The 14,560-nt window shown below is 45.5% G+C and overlaps 1 protein-coding gene across 9 annotated transcripts in view; it reads right to left on the bottom strand.

Moving 5' to 3' along the window:
• The window catches only part of ADCYAP1R1 (ADCYAP receptor type I), a 180,541-nt gene that overhangs the window by 104,713 nt on the left and 61,268 nt on the right, over positions 1 to 14,560 (bottom strand). The gene's annotated exons all lie outside the window — the stretch shown is intronic.

The raw sequence follows: 14,560 nt of genomic DNA, 5'->3' as shown, positions 1-14,560 counted from the left end.
AAAGGTGGTGGAAGTCCCATTAGTTGAGCCCTGTAAAAATACACAGGACAAGGCACAGGAACCTTGATCTGGGGAATAATCCTGCATCAGCATGGGATGGAGGAAATGGCTGAATATTTCTTTTCCATCTGTAGCTTCTGTGTTCATTTGCTGACATTCTGACTTGCTAGCTCATCCCTGCATGCCTCATAATCAGATATAAGTTATGCCAAATGGCATCATGGTGTTGATGTGCACAGATATCCACTAGAACATAAGGGTGAAGTCCATCCCTGCATGAGGACCATGCAGCACTTACAACCCAGTTACACCCTCCAACTAAGACTTACATGGTACATAAGCCTTGTGTTAGCCCTCTGCTCAGGGGTGAATTTCGTCCTAGTAGAATAAGTCATGTGAAGGTAAGTGCAAAATAATTAGAAACCCACCAACACATCTTTCATTTGAGACCTTAGCAAGAACTTGAATTCAGATGTACAGAGGTGAATGGCTTTGCACTTTGAAGCACTTGAACCCCTCTTTTTAACTTCTTCAATTTGAAAAGGTAATGGAAAATAAACAGAGAGCTTATGGTGTAGCCTGTATGAGGGATATTATGATAAAGTAGCACAGACTGGGAGTGGTGTATTTAATTTTGCTCTCATTTATTCAATTAATATAACAATAGCTTGTGTTTTAAGTAGTTTGCAGGTTAACAGAGAAGGGGTAGAATTATATTAGTCTTTTGGCTGCATGACCAGAAAGCTGGAGCTAGCTCAAGAGCCTTAAAGTCTAGGGCCCATAGATGATGCTTATTCTCAAAATGTAGAATTCCCCATTGCATTTTTAATTAACTGTTTGTTGTTATCCCCATATTAACTTTACTGGTGGCACATCCTTTGGGAAATTGTATGATTGGTCTCCCATTACACATCCCTCAAGTCAGTACTGACTTCCACATACTGCTCTTGTTAACACTCGAGCCATTGATTCTATGGTGAAAGTCATTTAAATCATTTCCCTCCCCCCCCCGCCCCACACACACACACACCTCCCAAATTAAGAATTGTTCTTTCCTTGCTTTTTGTTTGGCTGGTGCTCTGTGTTTGCTTTGCTCTGCTTTGCTCTTCTGAAAAAGAAGCTAAACAATCCATTCCTGCAAGTCTAACGACCATGTAAGCAACAGATGCATAGCTTGATTTTCAAAGGTGCTGAGCAGCTGTTATACACTAAATTGGAGCTGGGGGAATTCAGCACCTCTAAAAAGCAAGCTGTGCATCGAACCAACAAGATGTGAGAATGTCACCAGATAGACTAGAATTGGCAGAGCACCTTGAGGTAACAGTGTTCCAGGATTTAACAATGTGATCTTGAACAGTGCATCTTCTCCTAATAATAGGGCCAGATCCAGTGATTCTTACACACACACAGGCTTCCTGCTGAATCGATGGGTCTTCGGTGTGGATAAAGAGTGAAAACCAAGCATGAAAATGTCTGGTGCTGTTCATGGTGCTGACGGTGAAGCCCTCATAGAATTGGTTTCTCTTTTCCTGAACCTTTTCCATAAACTGTTTGTATATGTTGAAATGCTATAAAACATTTCCAGTCTGTAATTGGTTACAGATATCAGGGAGGGGGAACCGAGTGAGCTATAATTATGGATGCGGTATCGGCTGGAATAAACGAAAAGGTGGAGAATCTGCTTGAACTCTTACATGTTGCCTGGGCCTCCCAAATACCTGCTTCAAAAGCAAAGCTGTTGTGCTTTCAGGTTGCCCCTCAGCCACAAATTTTCATTACCATGTAAGATGTAGGTAATTGCCCTGATCCACCATTAAATATCTAAGGTACCAATCTGTTTATCAAGCCATCACACCAAGCATCCATCATGGCATCTAGGCACAGCACACAGCATTACAGAGAAGCCCATTTCCACCCCTGTTTTGGCTCAGCTGTGCTAGCTAGCAATCTGTGGGCAGAGCCAAGGACCTGCCAGCTCCCCACCCTCCTCTGCCTTGCTACTGGAGGTGGGAGGGGGGAAGGAGTATGAGTACTAGGCATGCAGTCCCTGCTCCCCTCCCCTTTCCATCCTCCACAGAGCCATGGGGGTGTTCTCTCCCTTTCCGGCTCCTGTACAACCAAATAGGCCAAATCACAATTTGACCCTTAGTTATTTCCAGCAGGAAAATGATGCCTTAACACTCCAGTGAAGGAGAGAGAGAAACAAGAAGGCAGAAAGTTAAGAAAAGAAAAGAAAAGAAAAGAAAAGAAAAGAAAAGAAAAGAAAAGAAAAGAACATAGTTCTTGCTTTGGTAAGTGAATTTTGCTGAAGAAAAATCAATATGCAAAGTCTGCCAAATTATTACACGCAATCAACTACATACGCTATTACTGATCATGCAATTGAATAGAATGAAGATCTTGTCTTAATGTTTTAAGGAAGTTATATTAAGAAGCAGTGGCTGCAGGTCCGAACAAGAAACTAAACTATAAAATAAGGCAGTTTTAGTCACCACCCACCTAAACAAGGGATAAAATAATAACGTCAACAAGAGTGAAATTATCAACCCAATGAGCCTGATTCTCACAACACCAAATGGGAAAGGGCCACCATTACATGTCTAATTCTCATGCACAACTGTTGCACAAATCCGGGAGTTGCTCACACAAATGAAGAGTGGTATCAAACTGCTCCTGGATGTGCTATCACTGTAATGATTCATACAACTCATGCACACAGTCACAGACATCTGAGTGCGCTGTGTGGGTCTGGTATTCTGAAAACTAGCCCCAATATTTGGGAAAAAAACCCTCAAGGAATCTTATTTGTCTTCCCTTTCAAGGCCCTTTACAGCCTATCCCCACCCTAGCTATCCTAGTGACATTCCTTATCAAAATGTCGCCTTCCACCTCTGACAGGCCCATGACACCATCCTCCATCACTCACTTGTTACATTTTCCAACAAGCAGCTTCCAGGTTTCTCCTATGCTGCCCCTTGTGCTCAAGAGGCCCTCTGTATAAACCTGCCCACAAAACCACTTATTTGTCCATCTTCAAACCCTTCCTTAAAACAATCCTTTGCTGGGACACCTACAAAAAACATCTGGACAACGGTCAGGTGGCTCGTGTGCCCAGACCATGGCCTATCATCCTGATCAGTACTGTCTTTGTTTCCTTCTCTTCCCCCTCCGTCTGTCTCTATTCTTCTATGGTCTCTTGTTTTATAGTGAGATTGGAAGCTCTTTGGGACAGGGATGGTCTTTTTGTTCTGTGTTTGCACAGCGCCTACCTCAGTGGGCTCCTGATCCATCACTGGGACCCCTAGGCTCTATGGTAATAGAAATCATACTTTGATGTCACGTATTCTACTGTAAACCAGTGAGTTACACCACTTTCAGACCACTCAGCTGGAGAAGTGATTACACTAGAATCTCACTATCCCACATGGTTTATAATTTTTATGCAAAAACGATCACCCTCTGCTTTGTTCTCAGCAAAGATAGGATGGCAAGGGCTGTACCACCTTTAAACTCTCCTCTGCCGTGATGTCTACAGCATACGTGACAGTGCTTAGGCAGCTGGTGTGCTGTGACCACTGTTGACTATGCTGACCGGTATCATCTCATTGTTTCCTCATGCTTCCCCATCTTCTGTAGCCACATGTTACCTTATACTTAGGCCAGAACCACACTAGAAGTTTTTGCTACCTTAGCAATGTCTGTTAACAGTGAGATTCCCCCTCTCCTCCACGCACCCCCTCCCGAAACAAGTCTATACTGGCAAAAGCCCTGGTGTAGTTGAAGTTGCATTGGTATAGAAGTCCTTTTGCTGATACAGCTTAGTTTGCTCACTGAACTGGTATAAGCTATCTTAGCAAAAGCATTTTTTGGGTGGAACATGCTGCCTCTACACAAGGAGGGTTTTGCCCATAAAACTTGTACCAGCAAAACTGTAGTGTAAATTCAACCCTTGATTGTGTCAGTTGCTCAGGGCAGGGGCAGTCCATTCATTGTGTGTACAGCACCGAGCACAAAGGGGCCCTGGTCCATCACTGGGACCTCTAGGCTCTACGGTAATAATTAGCCAAGTCTAATATTATAATTGTGTCATTTCTAAAAAAAAAGATGTTACTGAATGTTTACTACAATATTGTCATCATCATACATAATTAAAAGTTAATGGGAATGATCCTAATAAATAGACACGGTGCATCTGGTGATGTAGCATGTTTGCTCTGTGGAAGTATAACATTGTATAAGTATAACGTTGTATAAGGGGACATGCTGGATACATTGTATATGAGAGGGCATGCCAAAACATGTTACAAAGTATCTGAGGGAGCACACGTAGGGACAGTTAGCTTTTGAATGGAGAAGCAATTAAGATAGAGCCAGCACGTCTAAGAAGCAGGCATCAGAATGGAAGGTGTGAAGGGCAATTAGTTAAGTTAACTGGAAGCTGTTAAAGGAGATTGTTAAGGGTGGCAGGTAATTGAAGATACGTGACTGGTCTCAGGGATCTCGAAGGGTGGTGACTAAAATCTTTTTCTTCTTTTGTCTGTAACTTCTCTGTAACTTGTTCTCCAGCAAGCTGTATAAATTAAGAGACATAAGCCCCACTCGGGGGGCTCACTTCTAAATGTATTAGCAGAGCAGCTTTGCTAATAAAACAGAGTGGTCTGATAAATTGTGAGTCTGAGTCAAACTTTGACAGTTCTTTCATTATCTGAATTCACCTTGAGGGGATATGCAGCCCTGTGCAGAGAGCCAGCACAAGATCTTTGTACTATGAAGTCCAACTTCAACTTCCAAAATAGGGCCATACCCACTTTGCTTGTATTGCCCTCAGTTATTCTTCACACAAAAATTGATATTTGAATAATGAGGTTTTATCCCCAGGTTCTCCAAAAGAAGAACTGACAAGCAAGGCACTTTCCACTGATTAAAACATTTGTTTTGAGGTTTAATAACTAATTGATAGAGGTGGCACGCCAATTAAAACAGTTATTGAATCATAACGAACGGCATCCTACAAATCTTGCAGGACTAATACCCTTCTCTTGATGTATAGGGAGGCAGGTGCTTTGGGCTCGATTCAGGAAAGTCCCTAATCATGTGGTTAAATTCAAGAATGTGCTGAAATCTCATTGATCTCACTGGAAGTTTAAAAACATGCCTACGTTCATGGAAATCAATGGGACTTACACACCTGCTTAAAGCTAACCACATGATTAACTACGTTGCTGAACTGGGGCCTTCTATCGCTGCCTACTGAGATGAGGCTCTGTCACCTGGTATTGAAACAAAAGAGCAAAATGAATGTAAACCCGTGTCTCTCTTTAAAGGGACAAGATAGCGAATAGTAATTGCAGAGGTTTTATCAAGAACTTGCAGGTTATATACATACCCACACAAACACATGCCATTAATCCACTGATAACACCAATGGATAAAGAGTTTTATTTATGCAAATGCAGAATGTTTCAGAATGATGAACTAGGATGTTTTCAGCAGGTAACAAATTGCTTTTTTGCACAATTTTAGGACGTGATCCTTCCTGTACAGCGTCCCCAATGCAGAAAAGAGAAACTCCGTGCACTGAACAGATTCAGGCTTGATCCTGCAATCATGCACTCATCCCACAAATCTACCTTCATTAGAATGACTTCTAGTACTCCAAACAGAAGCAATTAACAGCTGCCAGTTTTACACTGAAAAGCAGATATCACATCCATGTTTTCTTATTTCCTCCCAAAGTTGGATCAGTTAAGAACAGGGGTTTCAAATTTCACTGGTCTGACTTCCAGGGCATGATAATACTAATTGTGGATCTTTGAACAGATGTTTGAAAAAAGGTCTCTGTATTTGCCAGTAATGTTATAGAAAATACCTTTAGAAATGTTTTTAAATAACTTTAAAAATATTGGGGTTACTTTTGTATCCTTCCTCCCCCGGCTTAGGAGGAATACATAAACAGTTCTATCCTAAAACACTTTTTCTGTAACATGTGTCATATATAGCAGTTGCACCTTGCTGTGTGATCCAGCTAATAATGTTAGGATAACCATCATACCATCATTCGCTTTGCCACCCATCCCAAACTCATGATGTTAAAACCAATTACTCAGATTCCGGGTTCCAGACATCAGTTCAGCTCACTAATTCACACCATTCTCTGCTCACTCTGAACTTGATTCGTCAACTTCTCTCCTGAACCAGAGCTCTGGCATAGGCAGCTGGTTACAGTTCCTTCATCCTCAGGGCAAGATGTGAACCCTGAGACTACCTAGAACTATCTAGGGATGGATCTAAGTTTCAACACGGATGTAGGATTCCTATGGGGTCCATGCTGGTAGAATTCTGCCATTCTTCCTCCTCACCCACTCCTACCCCCAACACCACCCCTATGTAGTGGGGAAAAGGGACAGATATACCACACAGTTATGAACAACGGGGAGTGTCTTTACATGGAGAATTCTCAGCTAGAAATCTGCAGCCAGAGTATAGCTCCTTCATGCCACCAGAGCGGCACAAAGGGACCGTAACACATTAGGGAATCTGGCCCTATATAGGAACATGTTGAGAAACCAAAACCATTGTAATACAGCTCCTCACTGACTGCTAAAACTCTCTCAGTATCTGTCTTCCTGTAGCTATACAATTCCATTACTCTTAGTACACTGTGCATGCAGAAGAAAAGAAAGTGCCCAAGATATTACTGAAAAGGTCAACATTTGTATTGTCCTCATGAATCATTAGCATATACATTGGTGTCTCCTGTTTCCTTAGCCCTTTTGCCTTTACATGCTCATTCAGTCAGAGATAAATAACATCTGCACTAATGCACAGTCCTCTCCTTGTCCTGGTGTAATCCTTTCTAACAAAAAACTAGGTAATAATACATTTTGGCTTGGAGTAATTGTGCACCTTCCTTGCTAAAAACCACCCCGAAATGCCTCTGTTATTCATTGCTCTTAAAGTGCACAAATCATCTCAAAAGAAACTCTGTAAAATAACATTGTGGCTTTCACACATTCTTATTAATCCCTTGTATTAAAGTAGCACCTAGGAGCCCCCCACCATGGACTGGGACCCCATTGTAGTAGGGGCAGTATGAACCCAAAACAAAAAGACAGTCCCCCTCCCAAAGAGCTTACTGGCACAGGACTCTTCATCCAAGGGGTTCAATTTACAAGGAAAATCTAGGGTTTGTCTGGGCTTGTATTTGCTGCCAATTATTATTAGGATGGAGGGCTAATGAATTACAAAACACATTTACCAAGGAATGCACTCCAGGGCTGGGGATCACATGGCTGGCCATCACACGGTCACCAAAAGCTTTAGTGATGTGAGAAGATTGCCAACAATGGACATAAACTGAATATCCAGCCAGACCATCTTCAGGGCCTTGCTAGAGATCGATCTGGGTGGTTCTGAGTCTGCAAGGAGTCTATCTCCCTTTGGGACTTGCCATGATGATGGCAATTGCAATCAGGAACGTAAGTCTTTCTGGCCCATGCACCACCACCTGCAGTGAGAGATTCTGCACTAGGGACTTGGTTAACAATTCTGTTGGTGAGGCACAAATCAGAATAGAGTCCAGCTCACTTCCCCATAGCTCATAGGACTGTGAAGTGCTACAAACTTTGTTGTGTCAGAAAATAAAGCAGCTGTGACACAGAATACACCCAGGGAGCTGATCTCTTGAGTAATCAAAGAACATGTTTACACAGTTGCGTTTTTATCCCACTTCCACTGGACACCTCCCCCATTTATTTTCCAAAGGTTCCAGATAACCCTTGGGACCTTCCTAAAACCAAGGTCTACTTGCATGGGGATCATTTAACACTCCACTGAAATATGTTCACCTCTGCAGTGAATGCAGCACAGCCTCGGATAGGATGCAAAGAGCAATACTGTAGGAAAGGAAAAATGTAGGTACCAGACAAAATGTAGTCACCCCAATTCGAATTTGGCCCGACTATCAGCTTTAACACTCCTTCTCTCAAATTGTGCACTGGGCCAGAGGACTACCATAAGTGGCCAGGATCTCCCGTTCACACTGCATCTGAAAGACAGCTCTTCCACCAGACCCATGCTTCCCAATACCAATAGTGAACATCGCCACTCCCTGCATCTACTAGGTTTTACTGTCCATCAGTCATCCCAGTACTGCCCTTTCCTGACATGACAGCTCACGGCAGTTTGACTGCAGGCATACCCAGCATACACCTGAAGATCAGGGCAAAGCTAGCGCACATTGGCTCCAAGGGGCCTGGATTCTTTTTTAAATACACCGGGTGAAATCCTCAACCACTGCAACTGGCACAGCTCCACTAATGGATCTCTGCCAGTTCACACCGGTTTACAGTGGCAGATCTGGTCCCATAGTACCTAAGTTGCCCAGCAAAAAGTCAGGCTGAGCCCCTGGTTCCTGTTCAGAACCGAACCAGAAGAGCTGGTCTACGGGGTCAGAAACACTGGAAACCAGGAGCTCCCAATGTCTCATCCGGCCTTTGCTTATGCCCTACTGTGTGAGCTTGGCCAAGTCACTTAAACCATTTTTACCTTCATTTCCCCCATCTGATAAGGGAGGATAATAATAAACTATCTCCCAAGAGAGCACAGGGCTTAATCACTCTCAGTTTGATAGCACCATGTAAGTATTGTTAGGTCACAGCCAGGTTGTGGGCAGCCAGACCTAGGAGTCAGAGAAAGAGTCTGCAGTGACAAGACAGGTGTCAAGAGGCAGCTGGGTCAGGATATCAGGAGGTCAGAAGCAAGAGACAAACTGGAGATCATGAACCACAAGTCAGGAGGAACCAGAGTCAGGGCCATGAGACACACTGGAAGTCAGGAACCTCAAGTCAGATGCAAGGAGTTAAGACAGACTGGGATGCTAGGAAGTCAAACAAGAGCCAGAAGCACATAGTCCAGTGCAGGGTGAAGCCCAATTATTTGGACTGCATCCTGTTCCTGCTGCTGGTTTAAGTACGGCCAGCTGGCCAATCAGCTGTTCTGAGACTCTGCCAATTGGATCTCAGGGGCAGAGCCTCACAGTGGAGCTGGGCTTCATGGCTCGTAGGGGGCAGGTGGAAGGTTGGAGTGTGGCTGCTCCCATGAACTGTCAGGACCCAAGTTCAAGACCTTGGGGTCAGGACATAGTATAATAAACTCTGTAATACAGAATCATCTTTTTCACACTTGTATTTTCCAGTTAGATGGTGGTTTCAGGCTCTTGGCCATTGAAATACAACTTCTTTTGTTTCCTCCACTGGCTCAATTAAATTAAACTCCGGCAAATGTCCAAAGGACAATAGCACTTAGATTTGGGCCGTGGGCCAGTTGTGGCCTGCAGGCCGTAGTTTGCCCACCTCTGGTCTAGACTTTGACTTATGAGGAAGCATGTGAGTTTATACCCCTTCCCAGTATGAATAATGAGTGAATCCGCCACGTCTGGAGTCATGTAGCACCTGCTTTTACCCCAAACCTCTTTCCCCATGCTTCTGAACCTGGTCTTAGATGGTCAGTGGATGCTCTGCCCTGCTGCGGAGAGAAATCCAACACCACCAAAACACTTCTGAAGAGCTAATTGCCAGGAAAACAACCCCGGCAACATTATTCCCGTGCACAGCTGCAACCATGAAGGAGGCGTATGCACAATGAAATAACTTCTCCCCTGTGCTGGCGAGGGCAATAAGAACAGCTCACTCAAAGGCTTTGAAAGAATGGGAGATGGATGAGGTGTTTCAGGAAAAAAACTACAGCAAACTCTCCCTCTCCAGCACAACGCAGCAGTCCGGCTCCATCTTCCCATCCGGACGGGCTCCTTTTCAAAGCACACATCTGTGAAACTTGCTCACCCGCTGCATTTGGGAAAGCGCAACCTAATCAGCTCTCTCCCCCCCGCCCCCCATCTTTCATTTTTCTCTGTCATGTCTAAAGACAACAGGGCTCTGGCTTGCATGATTCTCCTGCGGGGGAAGATTGCTTCATATGTATAGCCCAGTAAAGAGCTGTTTAAAATACCTGATGGGGCTGGAAATGTGCAGCTGTCCCTTTAAATATTTCACCAGGAGGTGGGGATGGGCTGGAAAGCACGCCACATGCTAAAAGAGTTGACTGGGGCAGCCAGAATTAAAGAGTGATTTTACAATGAGACATCAAACCAGAGCCCTGGCCACTTCCTATTCCATTCAGCTTCTTAGACCGTTTCTGTCACTGTGGTGCCCGGATGCAGTCCAGAAGTGCGTTAAGCACCTGTCTCGTGTGTCTCTTTTTTGTGGTCATAAAAGATCCCATAGCACTTCGGATAAGGAAGGAATATAAGCCCTGGTGTGTTCTCCAAAGATTACAGCTACTAAAATACACCCTGCAGTTTCTACTGGCTAGGATGTTCCTGGTCACTCCCTGTGCTAAACTGTTGTGGAGTGTTGCTATGCACTGTTGTATACCTGCTGTGCTCAGGGTTGTTTGTGATAGGCATCAGGTGGTGTGATCACTCGGTCCCCAACGTACACCTCTGAGAGGCTGTAAGGAGGCAGTATGGCCTAGAGGATAAAGCACTAGACTGGAGACCTGGATTTTACACTCAGCTCTTCCACGGGCTGCAGGGTGACCTTGGTCAAGTTATGGCCCTGTGCCTTAGTTTCCCCAGTTGTAAAATGGGGATAATGATATGGACTTTCTTTGTGAAGTGCTTTGAGCTCTACTGATGAAAAACACTCTATAAGAGCTAGATATTATTATACAACAGTCATAAAACCCTCTGAGATCTTGGTACGAAAAACACTGCAGAAATGCAAGCATCATGACTAATACTACGGACAGAGTGTAGATCCCTGCCTGGAATGGCAGGTCCGTGGAGACAGGGCATTGCCCTACAAAGATGGAATCCAGTGCACTGTGGGGCCAGAACAGACCTGCATTATTGACATGGTAGACCAAGGAACTGTATTTCAGAAACTGTAATTACTAAACTAAGGGATCAAACCAGTGACGTGCTGAGCATCATCAACCCCTATTGAAATCACCTCCTAAGGGATCTGTACTGCAACCCTTACTCACATGAGTGTTTCCACTGTAGCAAATGGGGCTAGTTACATGAGTAAAGGACACAGGATTTGGCCCTTAGATTTTAAAATGTCTTGCAGCGGGAATCATGGGCCAGACTCTCTCATGTGCTCGAGCCCGTTTGTTCCAACTCTGGCAGCAAAAAGGGACCAGATGCTAACTGCACCTGGCCTGCTGAGAATTTCCCTGGCAAGTTGCTGTACAGACAATTTCAGTTGCCGTACAGACAATCTAGGCAACTCCTACGCCATCCCCACTAACTCCCAGGTGTGATGGGGATGGGACAGAGAATGCTGGGAGCAGGAGGGGGCTTGGCCAGATTGCAGATGTGCATTGCCAATTCTCAGCTAGTGTACTGAGGGGATGATGAGGTGGGGTCAGTGGACTTTAGACTGTTGTCAGCTATCATAGGTTAGAGCAGCCTAGAAGCTGCTCTAATCTACTCTAGGACTGAGGCTGGAACATGGCAGAAAATCAGGGAGATATCGGTGTAGGAAAGCATCTGGTCTCATTGCTGTGCACGGCTGCCCTTCCTTCTCTCCTGTCTCCTCCCCTTCATTCTCCTACATCGTTTTTCCCTGTAACATTTTCTCTCCCTCCATGGCCCATGACAGGAGGATTCTGGCCCTTGCTCAAAATCTGCGTATGCATCTCCTTTTATTCAGGCTTTGCACTTGGGAGGCCGGGATTGCAGGGATGTGGTCCGTATTTTGCCCTTATTTTCCTTCTTATGAAAGCCTGAAAACACTTAAGAGGAAGCAGCGATCGTGGAGCGGCTGTAAAATAAACATGAAAAGCTCCATTGTTTTCCAGGCACTAACAGACACCACAAAGCAGTGGAGGGAAGAAAAATACAACACAGCGGAGAACAAAACAACAGCAAACACAACCCAGAGGAGGGGGGAAATCTGCTGTACCAAGGCACGAATGCGTCCGCAGCCTGGCTGCTTTGTAGAATATTGTTAGCATTAATCTGAAGGCTGCATAGCTATAGCTGCAGCATGAGCATTGTGCACACAATGCAGCCCTAAGGAGGGGCTGGGGAGCCAACTCCTCCGCAGATCTGGAAGCAGGAGCCAAACACAGCAGGAGGCAAAGTGAGGAAGAACTGAGCGAATATGAGAGGTTTGGAGCATACAGAAAGAGCCCCCATTGACTTCTATGGGATTCATTTACTTGAGTGAAAGGACTTAAAGCATGAGGATTGGTTGGAAGGAACAGGTCCATAGAGAATGATAGAGTACTTCCCATTACTTATTTGCATCATGGCAACCCCAGTCATGGACCAGAACCCCACTGTGCTAGGTGCTGTATAAACACAGAACAAAGGAATAATGAAATAAACTGCCCCTGTGCCCACTAATTCAGCCCCTGCCCCGAGGACCTTACACTCGGCCCCTCCAGGAAGAGAGATTTCCTTCAATAGAGGATTACTCGTGAAATAGGTTTTGTTCGGTGGCTTTGTTTGGATGGGAAGTCAAAGGATATCCCTAGGTTTCTGCCCCTCACCTCCCTCTCTGTTTATTTACCAGTCAGAATGCGTTTCTTCCTTCTCTCATCTGCCCCTGACAAGCACATAGGTGTTTTCTATGCTGCTCGGTTTTCCAAAGGAAACAAGCTAACAGTCCATTTCTCCAGCAGCTGTCACTTTTAATAAGCCTTATTTTTTTAGCCCACTAAACAGAGAACAGCACATTCTCCCAGCTGAAGAACAGGTTGGCTGAGGTGGGTGGAAGGGAAAGGAACCAATCAAAGAAGAAAACATACTGCAAATGCCCCTGGCCACCTTCACCTGCAGGCAGGTATCTCCATGCAGGGAGTTTCAGAGCAGCGAGAACTGAAATGGGCCCATCTTTAATATGATACTGTTGATAACTGTTAATGAAAGTCCAGGTTCGATGATGCTGAATATTGCTTTACCGCACCCATGGCCCTACTGATTGCAGTAGGAATCATTGTGGAATAAGGGAGTACTCAATACGAATAAGGGTGGCAAAGTCTGGTCTGAAATACTTATTACACAAGGCTGGATGAATCAGATAGGTCTAGATTATAGCTTTACAATCTGCCCCGACTATGGGCTAGCAGGCAGCAGAGCAGGGAATAAACCCATTGACACTGCAAAGGAAGGTGTGACTGCAGCGAGGGTAGGCAAACACCCTCCTCCCCCAAGCATTAATCAAGCTGGCACAGGTAACAGTGGTAGGCTAGCTACCCAAATACAAGCCTGCTGGGGATTGTGTATATGTAGTCAGGTTGCTAACTACCACCAGGGTCCATGCCATCACGCCTTTGCTGCTATTGTTACCTGCACCAGCTAGATTGAAGCGAGCGCAGATATGCCGACCGTGAGACAATCATGGCGTCATTTGCAGTGGAGCGGTACCCGACGGTCAGGCCTACACTTGGAACTGAGGGTGTGATGCGAAGCTTGTGTAGATGTACCCACGGTAGCTCTCCTCAAGTGAGCATGCTGAAAATAGCAGTATAAGCGGGGCCACAGGGGTGGTGGCTCAGGCTAGTCCTGGACCCAAGGGGTCCAGGCAGGTACGGACTCAGGTGGCTACCCCAGCTACATTGCTATTTGCTTCAGTCCTAACTGTGCCTGGCGGCACAGCCTGATACGCTGGTCTGTACGTTCAAGGATCTGAGTGTCAAGATCCAGGAACTAGGGACAACTGGGTGACATTCTCTGGCCTGTGCTGGTCAGGAGGTGAAACCAGCTGATCCAATGGCCCCTAAGCTCTCTGAATTCCTGAATCCAAACAGCAGCCGATTGGCTCATCATTAATAACAAGTAACAAGAGTCACAGTCAGCTGCTGACATAGCTCTGCAGGGAAGCAAAAGATTCTTCCCCTTGCCCAGATTTATGATTGAGAAGCTCACCTATGACCGAAGGGGCAGCACTCAGAAACAACTAGAGAAGCCTGTGGGTAAAAGGAAAGGCCTGACCTGTGCGCTCTCCCTGGTTCCATCAAACGGTTTGATTTGTTCACGAGGCGCTAGACAGCAGGGTCCGGCCGCTGCTGCACGAGCCAGTTTGCAAGCCTCTAGTGTGGTCACTTTGCATTGTGCCCTTGGCAGATTTCTGCCCACAAAGCCATCTGAACAGTCCATGGGAGGAGCATCTCCACTTTAGGGAGTGTTCCGGTGGCACAGAGTCAACATAGAGGCTCCTGCATCCTCCCCCTTGCTTTCAGGGTGAAAAACGTGGCCAGGCAGAGGTTGCACAGTCAGGATTTCACCCTATCGCCCAGTTTGGCCACTTTTGTGCAGCCTTTACACCCCTGCACCCCAAATTCCACCACAGGGAGTTTGGCTGGAGCCCTAGAATTGACGCCTGGCTTCCAGGAACGCTTCGCTGGTGACTTGCTGAGATGAGTCATTTAGGGCCTGACTTTCAGAGGTGCTGAGCAACCACAGCTCCCACTGAAGTCAATGAGAGGGAGATGGTGCTCAGCACCTCTGCATTGCCTCAGTTTTTCTGTCTGTGGCTCTGAGGTAGTG

The sequence above is a fragment of the Caretta caretta genome, chromosome 2 (genome assembly GCF_965140235.1).
Source record: "Caretta caretta isolate rCarCar2 chromosome 2, rCarCar1.hap1, whole genome shotgun sequence".
Lineage (NCBI taxonomy): Eukaryota > Metazoa > Chordata > Testudines > Cheloniidae > Caretta > Caretta caretta.
Note: the sequence above shows the minus strand (reverse complement) of the source record. Positions and strands in the feature narration are given on the sequence as shown.